Source organism: Humulus lupulus, chromosome X (assembly GCF_963169125.1).
Source record: "Humulus lupulus chromosome X, drHumLupu1.1, whole genome shotgun sequence".
NCBI lineage: Eukaryota > Viridiplantae > Streptophyta > Magnoliopsida > Rosales > Cannabaceae > Humulus > Humulus lupulus.
The window spans coordinates 37,990,637-38,002,650 of record NC_084802.1 but is presented as its reverse complement, the minus strand read 5'-3'; positions in this window follow the sequence as shown (position 1 = coordinate 38,002,650).

Here is a 12,014-nt window from a genome sequence, read left to right as displayed (position 1 = left end):
TGGCTCCAAATTGGTCCAATGACCATTTTTTTGTAACTGAATGACTGTATGTGTGGGTTATTATCGCTTGACATACTAGATAAGTCTCTAGAATTATTATTTTATGTTTATGCACATTTAGAGTTTTCTTGCTCAGTCTTGGCTCACGGGTGCTTTGTGGTGCATAAAGGGGAAGGGAACGCTTGACCAACCATCAGTTAGAGAGCTTTGGTGGACCTCGAAATGAACCTGCTGAGCGTCGTTACTCTTCCTATCAGACATTGCAATTCTTTTTTGTTCTTGGGAGGACTCAATATGTATCAAGGCTCTAATTTGTTCACCATTGGCTTCAATGCCCCTAGAATTGACCTTGAAACCCAATAATTTTCCTAATGAAACTCCAAAGGTGCACTTGAGCAGGTTCGACTTCATCCTATACTTTCGGAGTTTGTTGAACATTTTGCCAAAGTCCCAAGTGAGTTCTGCAACTTCCTTGGTTTTCACCAACATATCATCTACACATACCTCCATATTCCTTACTATCTGATTAGCTAACATCCTATTTACTAACCTTTGATAGGTGGTGTCTGCATTCTTTAGTCCAAAGGTGTAGTGCACCAAAAAAAAATTTTTAGATTATTTAAATTTTGTGATTTATTTTATTTAAATGTTAAGTGTGATGAATTGTTTTATTTAAGTGTTGTTTATTTTATTTAGTTGTTGTTTGTTTTATTTGATTGTTTGTTATTTTATTTAATTGTTAGAATTGTTTGGTATAATCTTTTGAATTTAAATTTGGTAATTGTTTGTTTGGTTAATTAATTTAATAAGTGAATAATTGTGTAACATGTTTATTTTACTATTAGTGTTACATTTTAAATAAGTGTGACAATTGAGGTAGTTATGTGAGTTTTGGTTGAATGCACTAAGGTGCATGGTAGATAGTGATGCACCTTAGTGTTTTAGTGTGTGCAAGTATATGGTAACAGGGTGCACATGTGTGGATTTTCTACACATTTTATAATTGTCATTAATTGATATTTTTGGGTAGTTTTATTTTAATAAATAGGAAAATAAATAAATAAAATTTTAAAAAAAGGCAAGTGTTGGGCGTGTAGTGTGTGTAGTGTAGTGGGAAAGGGATTGTTTTTTTTAAGGCAATAAAATCAAAAATTGGAAGACACTAGCTATTTTGGGATAGGAATGTGATCACCCTTTATTCTTTTATATCTATTATCATAAAAGAAAGTAATAAGAAATTAAGAGAAAATAAAATGGAAAAAGGAAACTTACCATTTTATGTTGGTGAGGCTTTATTGAGAGAGTTGAATAAATGGAAAGGAAAGGAAGAGGAGGGCATTCTTGTGTGGCTGCCGTGACCTAGAGAGAGAGATAGAGAGAGAGAGTGTGGCGTGTAGAGAGAGGGAGAAGAAGAAAGAAAGGAAGAAAGAAGAAGAAGAAGAAGGAGAAGAGGAACCAAGTCTAGAGTATGTTTTTCTTGTATTTTTGTTTATCCAATCTCTTTTTCTTGATTATATGATTTTGACTTTGTTTATTTGTTGTGTGTGATTGGATTTCTTTCTCCTCCTCATGGTGGTTTTCAAAAAAAAAAACCCTAGGCTTGAACAAGGGGTGGTGAAGTTTGGGTGTTGATCATTTTGTATTCTTGATTTTACAATCAAGAGAGGTATCAAATCTATAACCCTAATGATATGATGTTCATTGATTGATGGAGTGTTTTCTTATAATTTTATGCATGGGTTTATGTTGTTGGGTTTGATTTTTTATGGTTGTGTAATGATAGTATGTGTAGTGATGATGAATGTTTAAAATACATGAAAGAATAGGTTTTTTTTTTTTTTATTGTATGTGTTTCGGCCTAAAGGGGTATTCAAAAGCATGATTGTTATTTTTATTATGTTTTATGTCAATGAAAATTTTAGAAACATGATAGGTTGTGGCAAGATCTTGTATGAAGTTATGATGATTGTAATTTTTGGAATAATTGCATATAATAATGTATTGAGAATACATGTAACACAAGATCAATGGTGGTTATTGTTCATGACTTGTGAATAAGTTCTAAGGTGAATGATGAATTATTGTATACTCATGATGTGATTAAAATGGATAAAGAGGTTAGAAGCATGCTAGGGTTTGTGTTGAAATATTGTGCATAAATGAGCATGAATTTTGTGAATATAATGAAAGGAATAAATTTTATGATTTAATGTGCTTGCTGATTTTTGTACAAAAATGATGTTGTTCATGATGAGATTAATGTTTTGAGTGCTCAAATAAAGTTTGCAAATGTTTTGATGTTTTAAGAAATTTAATGTGAAGTTTAATTATGCTTTGAAATGATATTGTGTGTAAATAATTACCTACATAATTTTTTTATTGAATTTTTAGAAAAATATGAGGTTTTAAATTGAGTATGGTGATTTTTAAAGATAAAAATAGTTGCTGGAATTTTTGTAAGAAAATGTGAAGTGTGTTTCACTAAAATAAATTTGATGAGTATTTGGAATAAATTATTATCCTAAGTTATGGTAATATTAAAAATGGTATTTTAATATAGTATAAATACATATTTTGATAAGTTATGATTTTCCTTTTTTTTAATTGAGAAAAATATTTAGATTCTATTTATTTGTGATTTTTAAAGAAATTATAGTGGCTGAAAGTTTGGTTTAAAAAGTTTAAAAATGATTATTTAATTGTCACATGTGGAATTATGTTACATAAAACTAAGTCTTAAGTAATTTAAATAAAAATATATTTTTCCCACACTTAAAAATATTTTTCTCACATCATTTATGTAACACAATTAACCAATGTTAAAATTTATTTTTCTAAAGAAACATATTAAACATAGGTATTTTAATTAATTCCAAGCTTTTTGTTAATTCTTTGTAATTTGAGATTAATAAATGAAATTGTCACATATTTTATTTTTTAAGCTAAATCAAATTATTTTATAAAATAAAATAATGTTTTGAGAAATTTAATCAACTTAGAAATTTTAAGAAAAATAAAGTATGTTATATGTCTATTAATTTTAAAACAATAAAAGTAAGAAATCTAGAATTATCGTTTTTAAAACGTCGCAATTACGTAATGTTCCCACGTATGCATGTTACATGCAAATCCACTTTTACGTCCAAAATTATGTTTATTATTCAACTATGTGGTTTTTATAAAAAGATCATGCATGTAAAATAGGTAAAACGAGCATTATTCTTTTATGGCTTTATGTGTAGTTAAGAATAATTGCATGTTATGTGTAACTGTTATTATGTGTGCATGGCCCATGCACACATGAGTTGTATGGATGGGCAAAATAGTAATTTTATGAACCTAAGAAATGTTGTTTTGATTATGATATAGGCTCGTTGAAAGATTGTGAAAATTTTCTTAGCTTGGACCTGAGGTAAGGAAGTTAGATAGATTCTATGATTTTATGCTATGAATGGTAAGACTGTTGTATGAATGAATTGTTATGAATTATGAATGTCATAATGTGATGAAATGTTGAATATGATATGTGTATGGATGTTAGATACATCAAACAAATTACGATGTTAGAAACATCAAACGAGTTACTATAGATAAAAACGTAACTCCTAGGGCAGACGCGTCGAGGTTATTCAAGGACCAGAGACTCTTGTTTACCTCATAGGGTGACATGGACAACTAGCGAGCCATGCTCATCATGTATGCTGTATGAATATGATTAGGGTGACATGGACAACTAGCGAGCCATGCTCATCATGTATGCTGTATGAATGTGATATGATGATATGTTGCGATTACGTTATGATATGCTATGATGATATGTTACGGAAATGTTATGATATGCCATGATGTTTTAGATGAATGTTAGTGTTTGTATTTGTTGTATTCTTACTTGCTTATTGTTTGTACTTCCTTACTGGGCTTTTAGCTCACCCCCTTACTTTCCTCCTAGGTAGCAAATAGGATTTCTTTATGGTACGCGTGGTGACGTGAGGAGTTCTATCATCGTGGGGTGTATGGCGTGGGGTAATCCTATGGACGGAAAAACAATCATCTTAGAACGCCATTTAAATAATGTTTTGTTTTAAGAGACTTTCCTAATTATTAGTGGGACTCAGTTATTTAATTTTTTTGTTTCTTTTGAACTTTGCATAAAAAATTATGTTTTCTTTTAAAACTAATGGCGCCAACTTGCATGGTTTTAAGCAAGTCCCCACTGAGACTTTGATAATGAGTGGTATTCTTTTATAAACAATGTTATGCGAATGTTTTATAAGTATTAGTTTAGGGCGTTCTTTACAAAAGGGCATTACCTTATAGCAGTATAGCCCTTTGTCTGTTATGAAGGAAGTATCATCTTCATCAGCTGGATTCATGAGTATTTGGTTATACCCCTAATAGGCATCCATGAAGCTAAGTAATTCATGGCCAGGTGTTGCATCTACTAACCGATCTAACCTCGGGAGCGAGAAGTTGTCCTTGGGACATGCCTTGTTGAGGTTAGTGAAATCAAGACAAGTTCTCCACTTCCCATTTGGCTTTGGGACAAACATGGGGTTTGAGACCCATGCTAGGTAGAATTCCTCGCAGATGAATCCATTTGTTTTCAATTTATTTACCTCATCTTTCAAGGCTCCGTATCTTTCAGGATTGAGCTCTCTTCTTCTGCCTCACAGGCTTTAACTTGGGGTCTATATTCAGTTGGTGACACACGACGGAGGGGTCTATCCCTATCATGTCTTCATGACTCCATGTGAATAAATTGAGGTTGTCCTTTAAAAAATTTACTAACTTCTCCTTGATATCTTCTCGAAGATTCTTCCCAACCTTCTCAATGGCTCCACGGGTTCAGCCCTAATCTCTTCGAAGATCCGAGGGTCTAATTCTTGTGGGTTTTCTTCCCCATGTACTGCCATGTCCATGGGCTATCGTGGTTTTGAAACTGTCCTGAGGGAGAAGATGTAATACTCATTTGCCTCTTTTTGTTCCCCTTTCAAGCTTGCCACTCCTCCTGGTATGGGGAATTTAATAGATAAGTGATGAATTGAGGTTACCACTTTCAATTCTCTCAGTGAAGGTCTCCATAATACCACATTGAAAGTTGAGGCACAGTCCACTACAATGAAGTTTGACATAATAGGTGTTTTCCTGCGTTGCTCTTGTTGGGATTAGTGCCCTTTAAAGCATATGTTTTGAACAAGGTTTTATGAAATAAATAATTAAAATTAGTTTTTAAATATATTATTTGTTTATTATTATTAATAGAATAATATTCTATGAATATTAGAAAATTCCCAAATTCATTATTGTGATTACAGTTGACTGTATTTTTAGCCAACGACGTGAGAACGTCAAAAAACGATATAGCCTTCAAGAGAAATAAAACGACACAAACAGTTTATGAACAAAAAGTAAATAACACGAGATTTTATAGTGGTTCAGCCCCGATAGTCGGTAATAGCCTAATCCACTTAGAGATTTTATTACTGTATTCACACTCAAGATCAGATGAACCAGTGTCAACTGAGTTTCTTAGTGTAAATATTCCAGAATACAAAAAAGGGGTTCTCTCAAGAAAAACACACTTTCTCTCTCTAGAATATAGATTAACTCTCAATTTGCCAAAAGTCCTGTTACGATCCTCCCAACCCTCTATTTATAGGTCTGGGATCCTCAACTGATATCCCCTTTAGATAGGGATATTTTATTATTCATCTTATATTTATATTACAAGAAATATTTAAAATACAACTGATTCCTCAATTTGAGTGAGGAATGAGAGATTCCCGGGTGCTTAGACCAATTCTTGCTGAAGCCGTTCCGGGGATTTTGACGTAGTCTCACATGCATGTTGATTACTCCTTCAAGCTTTCCTTGGACCAAGGTGATATATGCATGGCTCTCCTCGGACCAAAGGTCATGCATGCTTGGCTCTCCTCGGACCAAGGTGGTCCGAGCCAACTCCCTTGGCCTCCCTCCTCGGGTAAGTCCGAGCCTACCTCCTTCAATCAAGGTCCGATCGGACCTTGTGGCCTTCTCCTCGGACCAAGGTGGTCCGAGCCATCCTTCTTATGCCTTCTCCTCGGACCAAGGTGGTCCGAGCCAACCTTCTCTCTTGCTTCTCACCTCGGACAAGTCCGAGCATACCTCCTCCAATCAAGGTCCGATCAGACCTTGTGGCCTTCTCCTCGGACCAAGGTGGTCCGAGCCACCCTACTTGGCATTTCACCTCGGACAAGTCTGAGGCATCTCTCCCTTTGGCATCTTCAACCATGTCCGATCGGACATTATGCGGCCTTCCCTTGACTGAAATCTAAGTCCCAATCCTTGGCTTGCATGGGACTTCTTTTCCTTAGCCTTCTTACCTCGGACACATTCGAGCCAAATGCTTGAGAGGCTCCCAAGCTAAGGTCCGATCGGACCTCCTGCCTTTATTCCTCGAGCCAAAATCCAAACCCCTCCTTTAAGCTCCTTGGACTTGGGTTTGAACCAATCAATTGGGTCTTCAAACTGGGGTCTGAGCCAAGCACTCCTTAGACCAAATATTCTCCTCGGGTGTATTTGACTTGACTATGCATCTCTCAAGCAGTCCAACTCCTTAACTGATGCATTGGGCTACTGCTAAGCCAGATCACCCAACTAATTCATGCCACGTGTCAATTTTATTGCCACATCATCATTTTCAAATTTTTGGGATAACAACTACAATCTTGTATTTGTATGAGATGATTAAGATTGTAGGGAACAGATTTAAACAGTTCATAGTAAAACAAAGTTATGTAGAATCCTTGGATTGAATATTGTAAGTACGGTTTACTAGTATTATGAATACATATAATCTAGATCTGGATTATTGATGTAGTAGGACTTCTTAGTGGAGGTACTTTGTATAAAGTGGTTATACATGAACATGACCCGATATGTTATTAATACTTAATAATACCATTTACTTTATAAGTATTAATTAAACATATCAATAAGATGATCATACACAAATTGATCTTAATCCTAAAGTTATTATGAACTCTTGTTTATGTCATATGAGTTATTTGATTCACTCGTTATGGTTTGTCAGAATGATCAGGCTGAAAACTTTTGTTTTGAGAACTCATTGATGTAAATGGCTACGGACATAATATACAGATATGGAATCTATATCTTTCCTAGAGGAATTGAATTATTGTTCTTTTAAGGGTTGACTTTTGGAACTGAAAGGTTATTGAGGTCAAATTCATAAATCAGTTTATGAATTAACCTTCACTAGTAAAGTTAATGGTACTTAAGGAAACAAGATATAAGTAATGAGGTTCAATAGTAATTTATTCCTACTTTAATTATGAAATATTAATAGAGGATTGAATTGTATGTAGTGATTAAATCGATGGATGCTTTTATGATTTAAAAGTAGTCAATAAATAAATGTCTATAATTACAAGAGTGCAATCTCATATTTTTAGTGGAATAATATTGAGATTAATAAATTAAGATTATTATATTAAAGATTTTTAATTAATAATATAAATTTATTGGAGCTTGAAATTATAGGTTCATAGGTCCCCGAGATGGCTCTATCTACACTATTCAAGGTAAGAGTTAAAATTGGAAAAAATCAAGAAAATGGCATATTTGGAATAAATTTGTTCTTCAATGCCAAACATGTAATTGAGACAAATTGATTAATTAATATATTAATTTTTAAAATTAATTAATTATATTTTCAAAAATTATTTTTTAATTAAAATGGCTTTTTCGAAAATATCATTTAAATAATTAAGATAATTAATTTTGAATTAATTAGTTTTATTTATTTAAATAATGTGAAAAAGATATTTCTGATAATTCAAATTGGATTTGAATTTGAAATGATATTTATTATTTAATTAATATGATAAATAAGTTATCAGATTTAGATATTTTTCATAAATAATAATTAAAATAAAATGGTAGGAACACATTCCTAAAATCAGGGATGTGTTACACGTCAACTACAGCGGCATCTAATAGAGTCGAAGAATGGGTCTTGGATATTTTTTTATTTATTTAATAATTGATTTATAATTTGAATTTTGAATTTTTGAGTTTTGAATTTCAAAATTTCAATTAATTTTTTTTATAAATTTATCATATGGAAATAGTTTTAAAAACATAAGATTTTTGACAAAATTAAAGAGAGATCGTATTATTTTCTCTATCCCTGAAAATAGTCTCAGACCTAATATTCAAAGATCTCATGTGTTGAGAATTTCTTGTGAATTATAATTTTTTCCCTACCATTCCTCTACGTGCCCACACACGTCTTGAGGTGTAGAGATACATCTTGGAAAATCTTGGTTTGAGTATTTTGAAGAACTATTTGGGATTGGATGTTCATTGGAGATACAATTGCAAGGATTCTTGATAGTTCTTCAACTGGTAAATTCTCATCTTTTATTTCTCTATGATTAATGTATTGCATGTTAATGGCTCTGATTATTTAAAGTTTTTTAAAATAATTTTTTTTGAAATCTCTGGCACTAACACCACGTGTTTTCCACTGGCACATAGTAAACATGTTACCAATAGCTCTCCCATGGTGAGGGCTAATTCGACTGTCCCCAAAGGTTGTATAGAGTCCCCTCGTAAACCCATAAAGGGAGGTGTTCCGTGGTTTCAGATTCCTGATTCCCAAGCTCATATTTTCTAAAGCGGGGAGATATATGATGTCTACAGAACTTCCATTATCAACTAGGACCCGGTGTACCCTCATGTTGGCTAGTTGGACAGTCGGTTCTAAAGGGTTACTGTGAGGGAAGTGCACACCCCTAGCGTCTTCTTTCGTGAAATTTATCAAGTCGTTTTCCCCTTTAAAGCCCTATGGGGGACGCTGCTCTAGGCTCATCGTGCAAGGAGGTGGGCTTCTCCAAGCTTCTCGGGCATATCGATCCCTCCCCTTCCTAGAGTCTCCTCCAAAAACAAGACCCCCAAATATTTTCCCCACCTCTCCTTGCACCTTTGTGGCTCGTTCTCAAGTTTGCGGCGAGGCTTGTCTGTCCTCCGGTCTTGGGTTCTCCTTTAATATACTGACCCACTTTTAAGTGTGTGCACTCTGTCGTGGTGTGGCCAATATCTTTATGGTATTGGCAACATTTGCTGGGGTCTTTTTTGGATCGATCCCTCTTTATCGGTAGAGGCCTCTTTAACGAGACCACATTTTTGTTCATGAGGAAGAAGTGTTCCCTAGAATTCGTCAGGTCTGTGTAGAAGGTATACGGTGTGTGCTTGAGCCCACCTCCGCGTTTATGCTTCCTTTGTTGGTCATTTTTCGATCTTGAGTTCACCTTGTTGGTGTGGAGCCTTTGTGACGTCTTGTTCGGGTGGTGTTGCTGGTGGAATGGCAGGTTCTCCCGTCATCTATAGGGACTGTGGTTTCCTTCCGTGCGTGCTCCCTCTCTTTATGTTTTGGGTGGGGCACATCAGACTTCTCGTGTAATAGACCTTGAGTACCTCTTGCATGTTTTCCACCATGGTCTCCAATCTTTGGTTTTTTAAGTGTAAGTCACGTATTTCATTTTCATAGCGACGAGTTTGAGAGATTGAACTCACTGAGTGCACTTGTGGGCTCTCACCGGGTCTCTGTTTGGAGGGCCCCAGGTCCTGTCAGTTCAAACTTGGCGCCACCGGTGATAAGACACACACCTTTGCTATGTTCACTTGAGACCTCGATGCCTCGCATTTGCACCGTTAATGGTCATGTGCACATTCCATTCATAGACTTTTCTTGAGAATGACACCTAATTCTTATGAGGGGCAGCACCACCCCTAGGTCTATATAGGTAAAACTCTTACAGTATTTTGTTACCCTAAAATACTTATCTTTTCAAGACTAAGTTCTATTAAAGAACCTTTCGGTTTCAACCTTCATTTGGTAACTCTCTAGTACTCATATATATAAGATGGGACACAATTTTGAGTACTTCTATTATTCACTTGATTGACTTGTTATTACCTATTGAACCTAATACTAGTTTAGTTACTAGTATTAAGACAGGTTACCATCAACTGTGAATCTCTTTAGGGATATAAGTCTCATCTCTTGAGATGTAGAAATGATTCCATTTGAATCATTTCTTTTCTCATGTATGTGTGCTTAATCATTCTCTCATTATTTTATTAAAACCTTGTGCTAGCTATAATTTTATTAAAATAGTTACATCTTTATTAAAATAGTGAGTTTGACCATAGTCAACACCCCCACTATTTTATACTTCAATATCCAAGATAAAAACATTTTCTTTCATATTAATTCTAGAAACATCTTTAAACTCCCCTTATGTTTTAAATTGATTCCCTTTTTAACCAAATATCTCACAAACAAGAACTTTAGACATCAAACATGTCTAGATTCATCCATTCTATACATATATAGCTAAGGTAATTTAGAATGTGGAATTCAAAATTACATAACTTGTATGTATGTATTTTGATAAGATGGCCAAATTAATCAATCACTTCCAACAAAATAAATTGATTAACCTTGGAGCATCACCCCCACATTTCTCATATAAAGTGAAAATAAAATATCACTTTGAAATATAAATCTCTTCATTACTATTAAGTCATTTATCCTCCAAGACAATTTTCAAAGTTTATCATAAGATCTTAAGCCACATGACAAACTCTCAATAGATCAAGATAAACAAAATATCAACATTAGTTTATTTTGATTTATTTACTTGCAAAAGCAAGACAAACCCCTTTGAAAGTAACCTTCACTTGGTTTGCATTCTTTTATATTTCATAAAATGAAATATGTAAACACAAATACCATGTGACAATTTATCAAGCAAATAATCAGTAATTTTCACATTTAGTTGTCTAAATAATCTCAAAATCACTTAAACAACTTTTGTGCATCTTCTAAGAGTCTCTTTGAGATTCTTTTGAAAATACCACTTTGACATCCATTGATTTTCTCATCAAAATCAATTTGAAGATGTCAATTTTTAAACACTTTAAATCAAAGAAAGTAAACTCTCATTGATTTATTTAAACACTTTGATTTCTCATGCTTTATTTTAAAATTATCTCTTCATTGATATTAATTTAAACATATCACCATCTTTAACCAAAATGAATAAAATTCACTTCAATCTATTCGCGATTGGTGTAAAGATTCAAAATTACTTCTCCAATTTTGTAATGTCTCCTCATTGAGACATTGCATATTTATGAATTATTGTCACTACATAATTCTCAAATATTTTACTTTTTTACCACACTTTAAACTCCAAGCCTTATAGGTCAATATGTCATCCCATAATTTTGGATCCACCTTGATCTATTTCTCTTGCAATAGCAAGCCACAATCATTAAAAGATGTAACCCCCTTAGGCTCATCTTTTCTTATCTCATAAAATGAGATGCTCAGCACTTAAATGAGAAAATTTAAATTCTCAAATATTTCTTTTTATTTACCAAATAAATGGTAACTTATCACAACATAACAGGATAAACGCCTTCCTATTACTTTATTTATCATATAACACACTACATTAATATGATAACTCACACATATTCATATGGTAAAACCCAAGATGCTAAAATATCTTCTAATCTAACCCACTATATTTGCAAAAGGCAAATGAGATTAGAAAATAAAAAATTTGTATGACCCTTATGCATGAAATTTTCTTCTTCTCATTTCTATCATCATATGAAAGCCATTTTATCTTCTAAGAAAAAACAAAGAAGAACATTACCTTATCTTACCACTTTTTAAAGCTGGATCCTCAGAAGATCTCTAGGGTTTCTCATTCCATTGAAAAGAAAAAATTAAGCTTTTGATTGTCAGAGAATATATATTATTCAATGGAAATATGGAAAACAAAGATTCAACTCTATGCAAAAATACAAAAGACAAGGTTTTGATTACAAAAATGTTACAACTCAATTGCTAAAAATACAAATAAATAGAAAGATGTAGAAGAAGAAGAATACAAATTTGAAACAATAATAACAAGAAGAATAAAACAATGAAA